At 44.1% G+C, this 13,947-nt stretch overlaps 1 protein-coding gene across 1 annotated transcript in view; it reads right to left on the bottom strand.

Annotated features, from left to right (window-relative positions):
• Positions 1–7,759: 7,759 nt before the first annotated feature.
• Positions 7,760–13,947, bottom strand: part of enc2 (ectodermal-neural cortex 2) — a 29,257-nt gene continuing 23,069 nt past the window's right edge. Inside the window, exon 12 of the mRNA XM_069163103.1 lies at positions 7,760–9,811. The gene's annotated coding sequence lies outside the window, so the exon portion shown is untranslated. The remainder of the gene's footprint in view (positions 9,812–13,947) is intronic.

The following is a 13,947-nucleotide window of genomic DNA, read 5'->3' as shown; positions in this document are numbered from 1 at the left end:
TAACACATGAAGTGCTCTCACCCCTCCGAGTTGTTGAAGGTTGGTATTCAACAGATGAAGGGCTCTCACCACTTCGTCTGAGCCTCTCCAGGATGTTAGAAGGGCTGATGGTGTTGGTGCCTCCACGAGACAAAGGGCTCCCATCCCTTTGTTCGTGCACCTCCCAGATCATGGAAGAACTGGTAGCACAAGAAGAACGGCTCTCACCCCTTCTTCCATGCTCCTTCCAGATCTGGTGAGGGTCGAGGTCTCCAGGAGATGAAGGGCTCTCACCCCTCCGAGTTGTTGTAGGTTGGTGTTCAACAGACAAAGGGCTCTCACACGTCCGAGTGAGGTCCCGCCAAGTTGTTGAAGGTTGGTGTTTAACAGACAAAGGGCTCTCACCCCTCCGAGTTGTTGAAGGTTGGTGTTTAACACATGAAGGGCTCTTACCCCTCCAAGTTGTTGAAGGTTGGTGTTTAACACATGAAGGGCTCTCACCCCTCCAAGTTGTTGAAGGTTGGTGTTCAACAGATGAAGGGCTCTCACCCCTCTGAGTTGTTGAAGGTTGGTGTTTAACACATGAAGGGCTCTCACCCCTCCGAGTTGTTGTAGGTTGGTGTTCAACAGACAGAGGGCTCTCACCCCTCCGAGTGAGGTCCCGCCAAGTTGTTGAAGGTTGGTGTTTGACAGACGAAGGGCTCTCACCCCTCCGAGGCGTTGAAGGTTGGTGTTCAACAGACGAAGGGCTCTCACCCCTCCGAGTTGTTGAAGGTTGGTGTTTAACACATAAAGGGCTCTCACCCCTACGAGTTGTTGAAGGTTGGTATTCAACAGATGAAGGGCTCTCACCCCTCCAAGTTGTTGAAGGTTGGTGTTTAACACATAAAGGGCTCTCACCCCTACGAGTTGTTGAAGGTTGGTATTCAACAGATGAAGGGCTCTCACCCCTCTGAGTTGTTGAAGGTTGGTATTCAACACATGAAGGGCTCTCACCCCTCTGAGTTGTTGAAGGTTGGTATTCAATAGATGAAGGGCTCTCACCCCTTCGTCTGAGCCTCTCCAGGATGTTAGAAGGGCTGATGGTGTTGGTGCCTCCACGAGACAAAGGGCTCTCACCCCTTTGTTCGTGCACCTCCCAGATCATGGAAGAACTGGTAGCACAAGAAGAAGGGCTTTCACCCCTTCTTCCGTGCTCCTTCCAGATCTGGGGAGGGTCGAGGTCTCCAGGAGATGAAGGGCTCTCACCCCTCTGAGTTGTTGAAGGTTGGTGTTCAACAGATGAAGGGCTCTCTCCTCTACGAGTTGTTGAAGGTTGGTGTTTAACAGATGAAGGGCTCTCACCCCTCCGAGTGAGGTCCCTCCAAGTTGTTGAGGGTTGGTGTTCAACAGATAAAGGGCTCTCACCCCTACGAGTTGTTGAAGGTTGGTATTCAACAGATGAAGGGCTCTCACCCCTCTGAGTTGTTGAAGGTTGGTATTCAACACATGAAGGGCTCTCACCCCTCTGAGTTGTTGAAGGTTGGTATTCAACAGATGAAGGGCTCTCACCCCTTCGTCTGAGCCTCTCCAGGATGTTAGAAGGGCTGATGGTGTTGGTGCCTCCACGAGACAAAGGGCTCTCACCCCTTTGTTCGTGCACCTCCCAGATCATGGAAGAACTGGTAGCACAAGAAGAAGGGCTTTCACCCCTTCTTCCGTGCTCCTTCCAGATCTGGGGAGGGTCGAGGTCTCCAGGAGATGAAGGGCTCTCACCCCTCTGAGTTGTTGAAGGTTGGTGTTCAACAGATGAAGGGCTCTCTCCTCTACGAGTTGTTGATGGTTGGTGTTTAACAGATGAAGGGCTCTCACCCCTCCGAGTGAGGTCCCTCCAAGTTGTTGAGGGTTGGTGTTCAACAGATAAAGGGCTCTCACCCCTACGAGTTGTTGAAGGTTGGTTTTCAACAGATGAAGGGCTCTCACCCCTACGAGTTGTTGAAGGTTGGTATTCAACAGATGAAGGGCTCTCACCCCTTCGTCTGAGCCTCTTCAGGAAGTTAGAAGGGCTGATGGTGTTGGTGCCTCCACGAGACAAAGGGCTCCCATCCCTTTGTTCGTGCACCTCACAGATCATGGAAGAACTGGTAGCACAAGAAGAAGAGTTCTCACCCCTTCTTCCGTGCTCTTTCCAGATCTGAGGAGGGTCGAGGTCTCCAGGAGATGAAGGTGTCTCACCCGTCCGAGTTGTTGAAGGTTGGTGTTTAACACATGAAGGGCTCTCACCCCTCCAAGTTGTTGAAGGTTGGTGTTCAACAGACGAAGGGCTCTCACTCCTCCAAGTTGTTGAAGGTTGGTGTTCAACACATGAAGGGCTCTCACCCCTTCGTCTGAGCCTCTCCAGGATGTTAGAAGGGCTGATGGTGTTAGTGCCTCCATGAGACAAAGGGCTCTCCCCCCTCCAAGTTGTTGAAGGTTGGTGTTCAACAGATGAAGGGCTCTCACCCCTCCGAGGTGTTGAAGGTTGGTATCCAACAGATGAAGGCCTCTCACCCCTCCGAGGTGTTGAAGGTTGGTATCCAACAGATAAAGGGCTCTCACCCCTCCGAGGTGTTGAAGGTTGGTATCCAACAGATGAAGGGCTCTCACCCCTACGAGTTGTTGAAGGTTGGTATTCAACAGATGAAGGGCTCTCACCCCTACGAGTTGTTGAAGGTTGGTGTTCAACAGATGAAGGGCTCTCACCCCTACGAGTTGTTGAAGGTTGGTGTTCAACAGATGAAGGGCTCTCACCCCTACGAGTTGTTGAAGGTTGGTATTCAACAGATGAAGGGCTCTCACCCCTACGAGTTGTTGAAGGTTGGTGTTCAACAGATGAAGGGCTCTCACCCCTACGAGTTGTTGAAGGTTGGTATTCAACAGATGAAGGGCTCTCACCCCTACGAGTTGTTGAAGGTTGGTGTTCAACAGATGAAGGGCTCTCACCCCTACGAGTTGTTGAAGGTTGGTGTTCAACAGACGAAGGGCTCTCACCCCTACAAGTTGTTGAAGGTTGGTGTTCAACAGATGAAGGGCTCTCACCCCTCTGAGTTGTTGAAGGTTGGTGTTCAACAGATGAAGGGCTCTCACCCCTCTGAGTTGTTGAAGGTTGGTGTTCAACAGATGAAGGGCTCTCACCCCTCCGAGGCGTTGAAGGTTGGTGTTCAACAGACGAAGGGCTCTCACCCCTCCGAGTTGTTGTAGGTTGGGTTTCAACAGACGAAGGGCTCTCACCCCTCTGAGTTGTTGAAGGTTGGTGTTCAACAGATGAAGGGCTCTCACCCCTCCGAGGCGTTGAAGGTTGGTGTTCAACAGACGAAGGGCTCTCACCCCTCTGAGTTGTTGAAGGTTGGTGTTCAACAGATGAAGGGCTCTCACCCCTTCCTCTGAGCCTCTTCAGGATGTTAAAAGGGCTGATGGTGTTGGGGCCTCCACGAGACAAAGAGCTCCCATCCCTTTGTCCGTGCGCCTCCCAGATCATGGAAGAACTGGTAGCACAAGAAGAACGGCTCTCACCCCTTCTTCCGTGCTCCTTCCCAATCTGGGGAGGGTCGAGGTCTCCAAGAGATGGTTTCTCATCCCTTCCATCGTACGTCTTAAAAGAAGAGTAGATGTCTCCTGAAGACAGAGGTCTTAAAAAGGAACGTAGTCTACGATGCATGCTCTCTTGTTGTAACTGCACACACAAACACACACAGAAATCAGTGCTCTGATATTCATTATTTTTCATACAGCACACAGAGAAAATTATTTTTTTCTTTACTGACTTCCTACTTTGACTAAACTTTATAAATGTACTCAAAATAACTGAGCAGAATTACTCTGGTCACTGCTTTTTATTACACTGCACATTAAGAACAAAAATATTCATTCAGTCAACTTATTTTTAAATAAAAAGCTGCCGTGTGTTCTAAAAATAGATTTCACAAACAGTTAACTCAGACTCTGAGTAAACTAAACCAGAGATATAAAACTGATCACAGTTAGTTTAATAAACTCTGAGCAGGTTCTCTCTGAATTAAGTTCAACTTTGACCGGACTGTTGTGCCAGATTAACCAATAAAGTCACGGCTGCTTCGTGTTTATAAATGCGTGATTCATTATTTTAGCTTTTTTTGGTCATTTTTATCATTGTCATTTCATGTTTAAGTTATTTTCCCACAACTGGACATCAAACTGCTGTATAGTTAGCTCTCAGCATCCACTTCTAGTAAACAATATTTATTTATTTCCCTGCATCAGAGAAATGACATCATGTTGTTTTTCAGAGTCGAGTGCTGATTCACTTCAATTACATTACATTTTTATCCATGTTGTGTCAAATCAAAACAAAAGTCATCTCAGAGATCTTTACATAGTGAAGTCCTTCCAACAGAACCACATTATCAAAGTCAAGTCAAAGTCAACTTTAATGTTAATCCACCATATGTACAAGAAAGATAGAGATTAAAATATTGTTTCTCACAGTCCCACGTGTGCAAAATAAAAAGATAAAACCTGAAAAGTATAAATATGTAACAATAAAAACAATAAAACAGACAAGAACCACAGTGATGCTTAATATATATATATATATATATATAGTGATGCGCAATATATAACACTACTATGTAGTGCAAACACGGGTCCATAGTGTAAAAGTTCAGAGTTCAGCATCCTGACAGCTTCATGATTATCATCATTATAGAGAGGAAGCCAGCTATTCAACAATTTACACCTTCAGTGCATTTACACCTCCTCACACCAACAGATTCACATCTTACTTCAATGTTGTTTGAAGTTAAATAATGAAAAAAGTCATTTACTTGTGAAAGTAATGCTGGAAAATAAATGTAGTCTTTACACAACACAACACAGAACAACTAAACAGAAAGGTTGAAGAACAAATGAGTTTGATCTCAGCAGAAAAGCACAAGATGTCTTACCTTGTCAAAGGTTGATTTGTGGAATGTGGTTGGAATTCTATCCTCCTGCAGAGAATGAACATGGTCCATTGTGATGTCATCGTCGTCATGGACAGCAGAACTGAAATATTCTCAAACTGATGTCACTCAATTAAAAAAACAAAAACAAAAAAAAAACACACTCATTCTCTTTCACACCAAAACTTATCCTGCAAGTCCAGGAATTTAACAACCGACCGTCTGGTCCCAAGCTGCCCCCTCTATCGTCCGGACCCTCATTAGTGCTGTTCATTCTGCAGCAGTGGTGTAGCACCATCATCTGGAACCTGTACATGCAAGCAGCCAGAACAGTACTGCTCAGTAGTTTAGTGTCGGGGTCTTTGAGGCCGCTGGACCCAGAAACAACAGGCATTTGCTGTTTTACGTAAAGGAACAAACCTTCCTCTGCGTCAGTTTTCATTTTACAGTTTATTTTTAGACATAAAAGACACAATTTCTAAACCACAAGAGAGTTGACCTGATGCTCTGCAACCTTAGAAAAACAGCTTCTTGCAGCTTTTATATCGGGCCAGGTTTCATTTACAGCTTCAGTTGAGTTTCCAGCAGAACTTGTCAGGTTTTGGTGTGCGCCCTGTGGATGGATGCACTGATGGTCAACAGTTTCAGAGGGTACATTTCATTGCAGAAAAGCCAAAGACGACAGTTTTACTACTGACAGCAGCCTCCGAATGCACTGCAGCCACCAGACGTTTGACTCAGGGCTGTTATCCTCGTCTTTTTAAACTGAGGAGGAAAACCTACTTTCTACAATATAACCAACAACTGAACATGAGTTCAGATGATTTCTCAGGGAGTTATTCAAAAAAAACATTACAGGAAATGATCCCTTCACTTTAAGAAGAAATAGAGAATTAAACATTACAGATCAATGATTGTTTTTTCATTAAAACCCTTTACACTTCATTTATCAGGTCATTACAAATGTACAAACATGTTTCCCAAAAAGTTGGGACGCTTTGTAAAACCAGAATATGATGATTTGCAAATCACGGAAATCCATATTTAACTTGAAATAGACCAAAGACAACATGCTGGAACTGAGAAATGTTATTGATTTATGAAAAAGCTAATCTAATTTTCAATTTGATGCTAGCAAGATGTTGCAAAAGGGTTGGGACACGGGCAACACAAGACTGGAAAAGTTTGACCATCCAGCTTGTTATCGGCACACAGCTGAAAAGATAGCACCTGTAATTGTAGGAGGGTGCATTAGTAAACATGGCAGGGGTAGCTCGCATGTTTGGGAAGGAACCATCAATGCTGAATGATGTATTCAGGTTTTGGAGCAACATATGCTGCCACCCAGACAATGTCTCTTTCAGGGAAGGTTTTGCTCATTTCAGCAAAACAACATCAAACCACATTCGACACGTATTTCAGCAGCATGGCTTCGTAGTAGAAGAGTCCCGGTGCTAAACTGGCCTCCTGCGGTCTGACCTGTCCCCCATTTAAAACATTTAGTGAATCAAGAAACTAAAACTACGACAAAGGAGACCCCGAACTGTTGAGCGGCTGAAATCCTGTCAGACAAGGATGGGACAACATTTCACATTCAAACCTCCAGTAACTGGTCTCCTCAGTTCCCAAATGTTTACAGAGTGTTGTTAAAAGAAGAGGTGATGCAACACAGTGCATGCCTGTTTCAACTGACATCAAAATCAAAATAGCATCTCTGTTTCATAAAACAATAACATTTATCAGTTTCAGCATTTGATGTTGTCTTTGGTCTATTTTCAATAAAATATGTGTTTATGTGATTTACAAATCATTACACTCCATTTTTACTTACATTTTACAGAGCGTCCTGACTTTAGCTAACGACATCATGTAACTTGTAGAAAACATCTATTGACTTTGTATTTAATGAGACAAGTCGAATGGGAGTGTGTTGGAGCCAGAGTGTTTTTGGAGCCAGCCCCTTGTGGCCCTCACCGGTATTGCAGTTTAAGTCACTTCCTCACTGGCCTCACTTTTCAGACCTGGAAAGTACATTCACTTTTATATTATTTTCATACAGTGTTAGAGAAGTCACACAGAGCAGGAGAAATAGAGGCTGATTAGGAAAAGAGCCTAAGAAAAATACACTTCAAGTCCCATTGAAATCAAATATTTCAGCGTGTGCAGCAGAATCTTGTCATGAATAAATGTATTAATGCTTATGTACGTACGTGGTCACTGGTTAGAGACACCCTCCTTTTCTAGTTTCAACATGAAGTTTCACAGTTCAGATATAATGGACATCTATTGAAGACACTGTTCAAAGCTCAAAGCTGTGGGAATAGTTACGTGGCAAAAATTTGGCTAGAACCAGAAGAAGAGGTTTGACAAATAGTAAGTGTGCCTCGAGTGGCATGCTGTTTGGCTGACGTCACTCTGAACTGGACTCTGATGGAAATGTCACGACCCGGCTCAAAACGCCGTGTCAAAAACGGAGGAAACGCAGGTGGAAGGCAAAACAATAATGAGATGATTTAAACTAAAAACAAGTTGACCCAAAAACTAACGGAAAATACACGAGGTCAGCAGTGACCTTTGTTTGGTACGGATGGCTGAGTGGTGTGATGTGCAGCTGTGCTGAGTGACATGACAAAACATGCGTGGGGAAAGAAGAGTTCCACTCGGTCCGAGGAAAGGCAGAGTTTGATGAGGCCAGGCGTCTCCAATCAGACTGATGGACAGCTTCTGCCACCTAAGACATAGAGCTGGAGCAGACTAGAACATGAAACAGGAAGACCATCACAGAAACTATATCATGAACAGAGTCATTTTTTTATGTGTTTGCTTTTTGTTTTTTTCCTTGTCTGACATCCGTGTTTAAAACGAGGCACACAAATGTTCCCGAATCTCCCGAACGACGTGCTTTCATCCACCTCTTCACATTCAAGAGCTACGCAGTTTAAAAACGAGTCCTTTTATTTTCACCAGTTAAAACAAACAGTATCATACATTTTTTCTTCTCTTAGTTTCCCCAAATTATTTCAAAAACATGTTCCACCTCACGTCTTTCTAAAGATTTTAGAAACCAGTGGGAGCATGCTGAAGAGGATTTTGGAACGTCACTTCTGAGCAGCTGGAAATCGACTTTGAGAAATTGAATCAAATCCAGGCAAATACAAATCAGGAATGTCCAGGTTTATCATTTTCATAGCTTCCTCATGGCATCTTTGAACAGTGGGAGAAGGGACAAGTGCAAAGGGCTTATAACACCAGCAAATACTATACAGATAATACAACATATCAGTCATGATGCATCCGTGTGCTGCAGAAACCTTGTTTGTCCATATTGTGACAGTTGGTGTTATTTCCAACATGTGGAAACTAGTTTTACACCTGTGGGACAAAGACAAACTACTGCTGATGAATACACTGATAAATATCAAAAATGCATAGATGTTAGAAAATAAGGATTCAGTTTCAATTTCAGCTTCTTGTTGTTTAACAGCACTTCGGCAGTGACGCTTTCTGCAGGACACACTGTCACACGGCTGTTCTGTGCTTCTCATAATTTCTCCATTAAAAAAAGCACAAAACGTGCTTCTTTTTACCTGGAAATAAAACCGTTTCCTGTGACTGATGTACCACCGCCAGCACAGTGCCATGAAGTCGAATGTTACTCTTGACGCCACTGGAAATACGAAGGACTACAAGTGCAACTTGTATTTTAATGAAATCTACAGATCCTATTCCCAAATGCATTTAGTAACACTTTTAATGAAAAATGTTGTTTTAGAGCTCAGCGAAGGTCTCAACACTTTGGCACCCAGGAAAGGCAAAAGCAAGAAGTAAATATTGTGATTCAAAAAAGTTTCAGAGGCTCCAGTTTTTACCGCTCAGACTGGAGGCTTTCTGTTTACTGCATCCTTCAGCTTCAGACTCACCACCATCATGAATCTCTCCATGTTGTCTTAGCGTTGTGCTTGGTCCGGCTCTTTCTCACATCACTCCTTGACGTCACTGCTCGCTGGTGACTGAGCCTTCTACTATTTACTGTGAAGTGATGTCTCAGTGAGAACACGCGTGGTGGACTAATAACACACTAACTATCACCATCACTATCTAGTTTGCCGTCTGCACCGAGTGGTGAATAAGTGAACGACACAGACAGACAGCTCGAATGCCACTCATGTTCAATCAATGTAAAGCAACGAGACGTTCAAGGACCGAACCGACTTTTTGGATCGTGGAAGTAAATCCAGCTCAGCGTCAGCAGTGACAAGTATTTAGTTTTGGACAATTTGCCAAAATAACCAAATAAAAAATAAACTGTATTAGTGTTCAAGATCACATCATTTTCATGAGTTGTTTTTTGAACCGGATATTTGTCTTTGATCGTTAAACATAACTCCTCCTGTAAACCCAAAAGGAATCAAAAATAAAGGGGTCGCAGTCAAATGTCATCTGGCAGCTGGAACAGCTGTTGTCTTTACACTGGAATGGTTTAGTAGATTTCATGACTTCCTAATACATTAAAGAAACACTCACTCACTCACTCACTCACTCTCACACACACACACACACACACACACACACACACACACACACACACACACACACACACACACACACACACACACCACTCAGGTTTGTATGAGCTCGCCATCAGCTGATAAAAGCCCATTTTGTCTGTATTCATCAGTTTCAGAGTTGTATCACATTATTTAGGAAGCGTCTCGTTCGGTGTGATCGTCTCTTTTGTGCAAAGACCTGAGTGATGTGCTGCCGGCTTTGTTCACTGCAGCGTTCAGGACTGATGCAGCGTCTGTGAGGTGCAGATCGGTCTTTGTGGGGAGCTTTTGTTTCAGCCAGCCGCCGACCGAAGGACGGAGTCGCAGGACGTTGTCCTCCAGTCAGTGCTGAAAAAAAAACACAGGGACAAGGGGATAAGGGGGGGGGGAGTAAGAGGACAATCAATTTCTTTCTGTAAAAAAACGTTGTCCACTATTCAAAGTTCTTCCTCTCCAAGTATCAAAGTGTCCCGTCATGGCAGCTCTCGGTGCGAATGGGAAACAGTGTAAAGTACTTTGAGGCTGCAGAAGTGATGAAGCGCTCCGTATTTCCAGACCATTTAACACACTGTAACAGATTTATGAATTCTCGTGGGTCCCCCATCTTTTGTTAAAAAACTGTAACTCTACAAAAACATTGTCATCTCCTGGATTCGAACCTCGTCATCCCACGCGTCAGTCTGTGACTAAGGCCACCTAACGACCCCTCCTGCTTTTCAATACTGGCAAAAACTGACCTCGGTCACATGATCCCACGTCACATGATATTTAGGTCTGTGTAACTTTCACACTTTCAAAAGGTGTAACTTTGACGCCTAGGATTTGCCGTCATCATGCCCTCATGCTTCACGCTTTTAGTGGTCAGGATGTTCTGCACGGTGCAGACGGTGTTTTAATGTCCAAAATACAGAAATGAATACTTAGACACGGCAGGTTTGAAATTCAGTGAATAAGTAATGGAGCCACACAGTGTGACAACATGCAGCTTTAACGCAGCTATAATGCTGTTATTGACCCCCTCTAGCAATGAAATCAAAATAATAAACATTCTCCCTCTGTGTTTTACTCCGTGTCGGAAAAGCTCGGTAACTATGTGCTATAAACTTTGACATCACCGTTCCTATCCCATCAGCCTATCCCAGAAAAACAGACAGATGCATGCTCTCATTCACACCTACGGACAACGTAGAATCACCAATGAACCAAACATGCATGTTTTTGGATGGTTGGAGGCAGCAGGAGTACAAGGAGAAAACCCACTCCAATCCAAAGAGAGACACCCTCTCGCCCCCCTCCCCCCATCTGAGGTGGATTGTAAGGTGGTGAGGGCCACCTGGTGGCAGAGAGGAGAACAGTCAGTGGATTTCATGAGGTTGAAGGATACAGCGGTGCTCACAGCAGCCGCAGTGTGAAAGGTGGTAACTTTTAAGTGCTACCACCGGACATACGTAGTAGCTTGTTACGCTGACAGTGAACTGCTGTCAATCATCTTGAAGCTAACAGCATGTGACTGGTTAGCCTCATAAACCACATACAAAAAAGATTTGGTTAGACAGTCACTAAGAATGAGCCAAGACCAAACCCACCACTCCTTCAATGGATTAAGTACCAGACCTATAAGTGGATTACACATAGCAGGGCTGGGTATTGTTTCAAAATGATCAATACCCAAAATGATCAATACCCATAATTTGATTTTCATAACACTTCCTGGAGGACTTTTTTTTTTTTTAAACCAATGTTACAAAAACCCATTTGACAAAAATAAAATTAGAACAAATCTTTAGTTTTAGTTATTTTCTGTAGCTACAATTTACAGATATCCCCTGAACACCTCCCATACATGTCTCCAGTCCCCACTCAGGCAGGCATGTGGACAGAAAGGAGTTTGAAAAGAGTGACATAAGGTGTTAAATCTATTCAAGTTGAAACTAAGTGGTTTTAACAGGGCAGCCGGCCCAAGCAGAGATTATACAAGTGAGAACTGATTACTGTGTAAATGTAACAGAAGTTGTGCTGTTACAACAGAAACATGTTGGTGTGGTTGGAGCTTAAATATTCAACAATGTATAAAAAAAAATGTCACAGTAGAAAGTGTTGAATCAATTTGGTCAGCCCCATTAAAGTGATAAAGTATGGAACAGCACCACACACTGTAAAAGTGTTCGTAGCTTCCGGGTCGGAAAAATGAGGCGGATGTGGAAGCGCCTTAAGCTGCGATACCACCGAGTGCCACTACAGGTGGGGGGGGTTGTCTGTTTGATTGACAGGCCTGTAGTGCAGTCAGGTTACAGCTATCGGTGGGCGGGACGTAGCATCCTCGGGTTCCTGAGGGTCTGAGATCGACCTGCTCTGTGTTATACTTTAAACATACATAAGGTGGCTTCACGAACACTATGTTCTTTTGAAAGTTTTTCGAGCACAGGATAGAGGGAGGAAAATGGGGGTCGGAAAACAAACTTTTATTATCCCTAGTCGCTGCCGTTTTCCTTTACGGAACCCTACAGAATTTCTTAAGACTTCCGTCTCAAAGGCTGACACTTCAGCTAAGTATTTATGGGATTATCTTTCTCTCAAGTCACATAATCTTGACACATCCTTCGCCAGCTCTCTAATCCCCTCACTGACTCGAGCATCATGAACACACACAGTGACAAAACTCCCAGCATGCAGCTGGGATAAACACATGCAGAAAAACTCATTTACACAAGCATTTGAACGGCATTCATCCCTGACAGAAACGGTTAGACCCACACCTTCTACGCTTCCGCCCTCATCTCTCCCACATGTGCCGCCTCGGAGCGTCTCACTTGGCAAAGCTTCGAACATTGACTAATCTACTGTCATGAATTAACATATGAAAGAGCTCTGAATTTAAACTGCTGCTGCCGCTCTGCTAAATATTGTGACCCCTGACTGGAAAAGCAGCTTTGGGAGTAAAAGTAGTGACAACATGAGCTGCAAAATGAGAAGCAGGATTATGTTAGAGCGCGTGCGTGCGTGCGTGCGCATGCGTGTGCGTGCGCGTGCGTTCTGCAGTAGAGATATCAGGCTGCAGGGATATTTTAAAGTGATCACAGTTGGGAGTGTTTTAAGCCCGTGTGAACACTTGACCCCGCAAAACGCTTCGAAATCCCAAAAACCGTTGCAAACCAAAATTTCGTGCAAATGGGTTCCCATTTCCTCCACGTGGATCATTTTCAAAATGTCGACGTTGTGGTACCAGTTTGTTTCTGATTGACAAAAGGACGGGGAAATGAGCACGGACACTACAGCTCTGGGATTTGTACCTTCACTTCGAACGACAGTCCCACTGATTTCTGAAGCTTCGCAGTCATTAGTTGATGATCATTAGTTTTGCAGGTAAATTGGTCCAAACTTTGAGGGCGTAATCCATCCAACAGGTGTTGGACAGAGAAAGGGGACCAACTGACGGACAGAAATTCCCTTCTGGAAGGCCACACGACCAGTGTTGCTAAAAATAGCTCCCATGTAGACCTATTTCAAACTCTGCTTGCTATAGCCCTTATGAATCATTCATTTTCTTCAAGACTGTTAACGTGCACAGTATTGTCCTCAGTATATGTCCTGTATAGATTCGCAGGTCCCAATTCCTACAATGTAGCCCCCCACTAAACTTATCTATCAGCTGATTTACAGTTTGCAGTTGCTTTTATCCAACTTTTCATCTTTTGTCTATTTGCTTATTGCTGATTAACTTGGAACGTGTCTCGAGCTGGAAAATCTCAGGTTATCCAGAGGCAGCTGGATTCTTCACCTCTCATCTGAAAGGCTTATTCAGAGGTGACATTCAGACACCTTCAGAGTCGTTTGGGTCACCTGTGAGTGTCCCCCCCCCCCCCCCCCCACTCAGTCTGTTACAGCTGAACAAGCCTTTCAGATAAGAGCTGGAACGTCGTAAAGAAACTGGGATAAGACGGAGACTGGCCATGACCCGAATGAACGAGAATCTTCACAGATGTATGGAGCTGGCAGTTAGACCGAGATGTGTAAAGGGAACAACAGATGAAGCACACAGTTGTAAACTGGATTCTCTGAACTGTGCTGAATGTGTTGAAATGTGAGCTTCCAGATACGAGCTGCTTTATTGCTTTCTCCCCCACAAAGTAACACACCAACAAGAGCTCACATCAGGAAGAGCAATGCGCCGCTGCTGGAGGAGTTTGTGCAGCTCACACACATCTGTGGTGATAAAACAAATCAATTATTCAAATAATAATGAACTAAAACAAGTTTTTTATGGCTTATTAAATCTAATCTCCTGTTTTGATGATGAATAAATCATAGCTATGAAAAACAAAGTGAAGTAATTAGTGCCTCCACTGAACATCGAGGCCCATTGGAGAGCCGAGTGCTCTTTTCCCGCACGGAGGCCCAAAACAACGGGAATCAAAATGAGGACAACTGGCGATAAAAGAAGACAATACACGCAGACAGTAAGTCGTGTACACACAGAGTAAAGG

Source organism: Embiotoca jacksoni, unplaced genomic scaffold (genome assembly GCF_022577435.1).
Source record: "Embiotoca jacksoni isolate LCO1_2020_lvr unplaced genomic scaffold, fEmbJac1.0.p SCAF_3, whole genome shotgun sequence".
Lineage (NCBI taxonomy): Eukaryota > Metazoa > Chordata > Actinopteri > Embiotocidae > Embiotoca > Embiotoca jacksoni.
The sequence above is the reverse complement of the archived record's forward strand: the minus strand, read 5'-3'. Positions and strand labels throughout refer to the sequence as shown.